Source organism: Perna viridis, chromosome 12, assembly GCF_037379345.1.
Source record: "Perna viridis isolate PV_CMFRI_1.1 ecotype Kerala chromosome 12, ASM3737934v1, whole genome shotgun sequence".
NCBI lineage: Eukaryota > Metazoa > Mollusca > Bivalvia > Mytilida > Mytilidae > Perna > Perna viridis.
In genome coordinates, this window is record NC_142456.1 from 15016371 (window position 1) to 15024859 (window position 8489).

At 32.9% G+C, this 8489-nt stretch overlaps 1 pseudogene; it reads left to right on the forward strand.

The window, feature by feature from the left end:
- Positions 1-4830: 4830 nt before the first annotated feature.
- LOC148601340 (uncharacterized) lies at positions 4831-7853 on the forward strand (annotated as a pseudogene).
- The last annotated feature ends 636 nt before the right edge of the window (positions 7854-8489 follow it).

Genomic DNA, 8489 nt, shown 5'->3' on the forward strand with positions numbered 1-8489 from the left:
AAACTAGGTGAACGATTCTGGCTCTTTTAAGCCTCTAGTTATCCATTTATAATGTTTCTATAATATATGATAAATGTTGATTTTCCTATTGTTCTTATCTAACTTTCTGGCACAAAATTCCATGTTTAGCAAGTCACAGTATTGTGACATTATGTTTAAACAACAAAAGTATAAAACATTTTGAAATATTCTGTAAACAAGAGCCTACATGTTCATGTTTACAAGAGTAATCATGGAAACCAAGATTCTAGCGGAAATCAAAAGAATGTAATCCTGGGACATTTTGATAAGATGTGCATTTCAGTAAAACAGGGGTTAAAATAGGATATATTGTCAAGAGTTGATCAACAAAAACAAGAAATATTATTTTTGGGTCTGATGGAATTCTATCAAAATACAGAAATTAATAAAAACAATTTAGTATCAGTCATTTGACATCTGTCCTCATTAACACTCATCAAGTCAAAAGTTGATATATTTTGACCATGAGGTCAAAGGTCAAGTTCAAATGTCAACCAATCTAGTACGAGGCGCATCGCCTTGAGAAAACATAACCCCATACCAAATATCAGATGTCTAAGTAAAAAGACCAATGAAAATTATGGCCCGTCCAAAATTTTGTATGATATTTGGCCAAAATTTTGTATGTCATTTGACCTTGGAGTCAAAGGCCAAGGTCAAAAATCATCCAATCCAGAACATTTCACTCTAACTTGATGTGATTTATTTAAATGTCAAACAGGTCAGATATCTAAGTACAAAGACCAAAAAGTAATGGCACAGACAAGATTGTGTATCGTAAAGGTCAAGGTCAAATGTCACTTACTCTGGTACGCCGCACTCCGCCCCGAAGGGGAAATACCAACATACCAAATATTAGAAGTGTAGGTCAAAAGACAAAAAAGTTATGATCTGGACAAAGTTTGTATGAAAAGAGTTAAGAGGAAGAAAAGTCTTTATGGGGATGATTTAAGGTCCAAATGAGCAGAAAACAAAGATATGCTACATATTTTTATTTTTGATATGTTTCAGTGGAGATCATCTACTACACATCCATGAATACATTTAAGTAATATCTTCTTGCTCTTGTTAGCAAAACGGGTCTGAAGATAGCATATTTTCGTATATTTCAAATTGTCAAAAATTAAGAATTTTGGTTGCTATGGTAACCAGATCTTAACCAATCAGATTGCTTTGTACTTAATTGTAAATTGTTTTCCATAAGACACACTTTATTAATATAATTATTTAATTTTGTAAATTTCCACCGTTAGATATAAAAAAATACATTCAAATTGTGATGTTTTTGTGATTATTAGGCCCTAAATTAGGGTTGCTAAGGAGTGGTTGTTGCTATGGTAACGGTGAAAACATTTTTTTCATTTTTTCATTTTATTCATTGTTTTTCTTATATATCCAACTGATTTAAAGTCAATTTGGATAAAATATCTGACATCAATAAATCACTTTCAGTGAAAATTGCATGATTCTTAGGCGGATTGCTACTTAAATACATTTCTAAAAAAATGTTTTCAGTCTCTTTAAGGAAACGTTTCTAAAACATTTTTCATTAAGTGTTTGTGCTAGCTGGGGAGTTAAGTCATGACGATGATACAGCGGTATAACGTTGTAAATAAAACAATGAATTAATATTTAAACAGCTGATTATAAGAATGATTGTATCAATGCCTGATAAGGTTTAATTTGTTAAAAACTTCACTGAATATCAATTAGCATCGAATAAAACTCTTATCCTACCTACCTATATTATGAACCAATGAAAGAAATCCACAAATTTGCAAAATTTTCTTCATACTAAAAAACAACAGACCGTCGCAAAAATGAGCTAATACAGCATTTGTTTCCTTGTCTGAGTTATTCAATTATCAAAGAGTCTCTTTGTGATAATTTCCGAGTGCAAAGCAATGAAATCATTCATATTACTTCCTGTTTCAGATTAATTGTCGTTCTGGGAACAGCATTGGGACTTGTTCTGTTGTGACAACTATGGCACCATCGCTTGCACTGGGTATGACAGTTTTGAACACTCTACCAGCAAGGCTATATGATAAAGTTTTGATTCGCTGACCGGATATTACCTCTTTGTAGGTTGAGTAGAGGATAAGTACGTAGTACTTACACTACTTATAGTACTATAGCAAAGTTCAAAACACAGACATATCCCTCGTGAAATTCACGTAAATCGAGCATTACACGAAATAATTACATAAGACAGCAGTGGTTTATCGAATGTTCCCAGTTTATAAATTTCGATATTTCACAGGCATTAAACATGAATATACTGTAACAATGACAGCTGAATTTAATGGGAAAGTTTGATTTAAATTTTCATGAATTTTACCTGAAGTTAGTCACGAAATACATATGTAAATTCAGGTGAAAATCAGATGAAAATATTTAGCCTGTTTAAGTGGCGCTGTAGTGTAGGACAGAAAATCAAATGAAGAAAGAGATATCCTAAATTCGTCTCTTAGTGTGACTTAATGAAATGCGGTATATTATATAGTATTATAGCGTAAAGTTCTCAATATTGGCTTAGTTGTTGGTCCGAAACAATCCATATTTGACTGAGGCCTAGCCGAAAGCCAATATTGCTAATCGAGGAACAATATGGAAAATATTTCGCAATTATACCTTAATTGACTAACTAGCCCAGTATGTCATTTTGGCCAAGGCTAATATGGATTTTAACCAGGACAATATGGATTTTAACCAGGACAATATGACTATTAGACGGGTACAAGCTGTATTGGACGGCTAAATCCTGAATTGGACGGTTTAATCCCGTATTGGCCCACTTTTGAATCTGGTATTGTATTGGCAGTTTTGATTACATTCAGGCTAATTTTCGAACATTAGTCAATAATATATTGTATTAAGTCATTCAGTGACATAAATATTCCCTAAATATTTGTTTCTTTATTTTCTGGCGATTAATATCTGTTTTATAAAGATTGATGGCCAAAACATGTGCCATCTATTTCTAAAAAAATATAAGAAAATGAAACAATATATATATACGTTTTTTTTCCGGAACGGCGCCTGAATGTGTGCCTGTAAAACCTAGGACAGTTTTTCCATGACACAGTGACTGAATTATGATGTCTTTAATTTAAGCGAAAAAGTATAGATCTAACTACTGTTCGTTGCTTCATTTCTTCTTCTAAACCATTGTTTACCAGATCAGCCATACAAGACAGAAATTGCTATTATATCCTAATAAGTACATTGACTTAGGGGTCACTCCGTATAATTATTCAACTTCAAATATGTATGATTTAAGGGCACCTGATACATTGGTTATTTCTTTCTACGGACTAATTATAGATTAACAAATACCGCATATTGTAAATGGACGAATTTAAACAAATTGTCAAGTACTCTTCAGATTTACTTACGGAGTTTCAGCTATAAAGTAGCACTCCAGATAATAATCATGCAAAATGTGTTTTGTGGATTGAGAACCTACATATTTTTATTTTTGATATTTTGTTTAAAACGTTTTAGTAAACGGAAATTAACATGTAAATTTTCAAAAAAAACTGTTGTTGTTAGGAGATAAAAAATTTATACAATGTACAGTAGAATCCAAAATTAAGGGAGGTAACTATGTAAATGACACTAAAATACAAAAGTAACTGTGGAATTTCCAATGTGAATTATCTTTTAAGAGCAGACAGATCGGAATGAATAATTATATACTTTTTATATAGGCATATACATCAACTAAATAACAAAAATAAAGATGTGTAGCCTTTTTTGGGTTGTATCATATAGTACAAAATTTGCAAAAAGAATACTGCAAAATCACATTTTTTTCATGTTTGTATTTAGTAAATGCGACGATTTTGTTTATGAATGAATCTTGACTGATACTAAATTCCACAGCCTTCGTTTCAAACATCCTTTTAAAGGCTTAGTTAATGACAGGTTATATGGAATCGAATACTTAATAATAGAAGCATGTTTTGGCAAAATTCCAAACAATCGGAGGTACAAAATTCGCTAAACTTTATATGTATACCAGTCCTAAAATGTATAAAGTGAATGAAAAAGTAAACTACGGGATAGGCTTGTTTCAAATAAAACAAAAAAGTCATAGATGTCTTTCATGGCTTTTTTAATAACAAAACTTGAAACAATCAACTAGCAGTTGATCTGCAAGAAGCGGTAAACATTTGGTTTTTAGCTTGGCATGCACATGCCATTGGTGTTTTTTGTTTGATCTGTATTTACTTTCACTTATTTCCCATATTTGTTAATATTTATATGCAACAGTCCGCATTTTGTTTATTTCTATCCCGTAGTTTACTTTTTCATTCATTTTATACATTTTAGGACTGGTATACATATAAAGTTAAAAAATTGAAGATAAGTTGAATTCTCGTGCAACTAATTTTATGTACAATATCATCAAATAATATTCCCTGATATGTTAGAAATAAGGAATGGTTATCGTAGTCTTACTTGATAGCAATAATAAATAACACCTTCCTGTGGCATATTCAAAAAACTATTGCAGATCCTCCATCTGGACATGCTAACTTTAATGAATCATTTTTACAACTTTGTCTGCACTTTTTTTCAAAATCTCATCTATTTTGCATTCAAGCAAGTGCAATTAGTATTCTGAACGGTATCCTAGCTGATTTTTTTGTCTTTACATTTTATTTTCAATTCAGACAGATTACTCGGTATTAAGTAATTTCTTATCAGCGTAAAAACCGTCTTAATATTTTACAATAATTGACATTAACGTTTATCTACAAATCGTCCATCCAAGATTAACGTTAATATGTTACATGCTATTTATGATTAATATTGGACAATAATAGTTACACTTTACCTCTTTATTGCTTGACAGAAAAATAACTAGGAAATTTTATCTTATTCATAAATGGATGAAATATCAATCTGAGTATCATTATAATTTTCCGCGTTTTGAAGTATAGAGGAAAATTATTGTATATCACGTGTGTTTTTAATAGTGCGGGAATTTTTTTCCATTTAAATCACTCTCTAGCCATCTTCAGTAAAGTCAACATGGACACCGATTTAGGAAGCCCGGTTAGGGCGGCCATTTCTCGCGAAGTGAAAACGCTGTTTCTTCTTCACAACAGGAGTTATTAAGTAGCATTACTACACTTATGGACACTAGACTCGCTTTGTTCCACACGAACATACAACAAACACAACAGGAAATTTCGCAAACGCAAATGACAAAAATTGAGGAAACAATGACTGACAGTTACACATTTCAAAGAAAGGGAAACGAGAACCAATATCGTCACGAAGTTAAAGTGTTATCCAAACCAAAGGAACCTAAATCGTGTTTGGAAGTTCCAGATCTTAGTTATGATGCTGTGCAGAGCGCGAAGACAAAAATCGCCGAAGGTATTGACATAGTGCGCGAGAGACAATTAGTTAATTAAACTCGCAGATTCCTCCCAGTTGGGTTGGAAAGTCGTTACTGAGTACGTCGCTAACCCAATTGCCGACGATTCAGAAGATGAACAGAAAATGTTGAGGGCTCAATCGAGAGCGGAACGCAAAAACAAGGCCGAAAAAATTGAAAATTAAAGGCAAAGGCAGAGACACGCCTTACTCAAGGAACACACCAGAAAGGGAGGAACCAGCTGCTAAGCCTGGAAGGTGTTTCCAGTGTGGAAAGAAGGGTCACTGGGCGGACACTTGTCCGGAGAAGAAATCTAAGATGAGTATTTGTTAATTTTTATTTAATTTGCCTAATGATATAATTGACAATAATAAAGTAATGTCTGCTTCGATTTCTGAACAAAATTTATCAGTCAACAAAACAAACACAGAAATGTGTATTGAAACTTCTACAAACGTTTCACATGAGCAATTTTTACCTGACATAACACCTGTTTCTCCATTCGGAAGGCTCAAGGCCTTCAATAATTTCAATAATTGGAAATTGATTAAATATAATGTTCACGTGCTTGACATAATAGATAACGGTTACAAAATACCTTTTAAATCAGATCCAGAACAGGCACATTTTAAAAAACAACAGATCGTCTTTAGACAATTCAGATTTCGTATAAAAGAGATAAACAATTTATTATCGAAAGGTTGCATTTCAGAAGTTAAAGATAAACCATATGTTATTAATCCATGAACTGTAGCGTTTAAAAGTCGAGTAAACCCAGACTTGTTCTAGATTGCAGACACATAAATAAACACTTGTTTAAATTTAGATTTAAGTACAAAGAGACTACAGTCGCTCGTGAGATGTTTCATAAAAATGATTTTTTATATAGTTATGATCTTAAACAGGCATATCATCATATTCAAATATGCGATATGCACAAAACATTTTTAGGTTTTTGTTGGATATTGAGTGGTGTACAAAAGTATTACGTTTTCAATGTCTTACCATTTGGTTTAGCCACAGCTGGTTTTATCTTCACAAAAGTCTTGCGTGAAGTAGTAAAACACTTGAGGTCGAATGGCCAACGAATTATTATGTATTTAGATGATGGATTGGGAGGAGGCACTGATTTTGATTCATGTTTGAATAGTAGCCTCATAGTTAAGACTCAATTAGAGAAACTTGGGTTTTTAATTGCACATGAAAAGTGTTGTTGGGAACCTAGCCAAAAGTTAAAATGGTTAGGATATATTTGGGACACTAACATTGGAAAAATATTTGTCAGTGATGAAAGGGTAGATAAAGCTGAAAACAGTATTGTAAAATTTTTAAAAAAGATCAGCGAAGGAAAAATATTAGTTTGGGCAAGGGTTTTAGCCAGTATTATAGGTCAGTTGATATCATGCAAATTGTTCTTGGAAATAATGTCAGATTATACACTAGATTTTTGTACAGTTGTGTACAGGACAGGGCCTGTTGGAATGCTCGTGTCAAAATTACCAAAGAGGCAATAGATGAACTTCAATTTTGGGAAAGTTCATGTAGAAATTTAAATGATATGGGTGTTGATATGAACACAGTTAATTTCAAAGAAATATTAGATGTTGAAATATTTTGTGAAGCCTCAGATGTAGGTTTTGGTGGACTTGTGTCCAATGATTTTAGTGCTCATTTTGAGAGCCAGAAAGTATTTGGAAACTGGGTAGCCAATGAACCGTTTGAAAGTTCAACTTGGCGAGAACTTGAGGCCGTTAGAAGGGTTTTGAATACATGTAATAACGACATTGTAAACAAAGCCGTGAAGGTAAACACGGATAACAAAAATGTAGTTCAAATTTTGAAGGTAGGTAGCAAAAAGAGAAATTTGCAAAATATAGCTATTGATATACACAATGAATGCAAACAAAGAAACATGACTATACAAACTAATTGGGTACCTAGATTGGAAAATACACAGGCTGATAAATTGAGTAGATATACTGATTATGACGACTGGGGCATAAGCCAAGATTTATTTTTGAAATTTGATTTAAAATGGGGACCCCACGACGTTGATAGGTTCGCAACGCATTATAATACACAATGTTTGCGATTTAACTCGAAAATATGGTGTCCGGGGACTGAAGCCATTGACGCCTTTGGTCAATCATGGCAAAGCGATATAAATTGGTTGGTGCCTTTACATTCGCAGGCTGCTAAGGTAGTAAACAAGATGGTTTTCGAGAAGGCACAGGGTACTTTGATACTACCAGAATGGAAATCGGCCCCATATTGGCCGCTTATTTGTTCGAGCAAAGATATTTTCAAAGAATTTATAACCGATATAATTGATTATTTGCCTTGCAATAAGGCAATTGTAAAAGGTGCCGGGAAAAACGGCATATTCAGTGAATGTCCATTGAATTTTAGAATGTTAGCATTAAAAGTCAGATTTTAATTGCATATTATTGTTTTTTAGGTATAAAACTATCTCAAAATGTGGAAAGCAGGGTGAAGTCTAGTGGAATAGGACCAGACAGTTTATTAAAAACTTTAGCCTGTAAGATGACTACTTTTATTGTTGATTCAAAGAGTGAAAACACGTCGAAGAAGTACTTTGCTGGTTTCAATCGTTGGAAGTGTTTCATTAATGCTCATGGTTTTTCAGAGTTGCCTGCAGACCCAATACATGTAGCTTTGTATATAACATTTGTGATTGATAATCATTCGTCGCCTTCAGTTGTTAATTCAGCTTATTATTCCATTAAGCGGTCACATCAATTAAACGGTTACGTTGATCCTACAGACAATACATTTGTTAAGTCATTGTTAGAATCTTCTAAACGTATTAACGGTAAACCAATAATTAAGAAAGACCCAGTTGACAGCGAGATGCTTATTAACTTGTGTAATATGTTTGAAAATTCATGTGATCTTTTGGTAGTAAGAGATTCTTTTAGGCTACGCTGGTTTTCTTCGTTTTGACGAATTAAGCTCTTTGACTTGTAAAAATGTTAAATTTTTTGACAATTATATTTCTATTTTTCTCGCTAATAGCAAAACTGATCAGTATAGGCAGGGTAACGAGATTTTA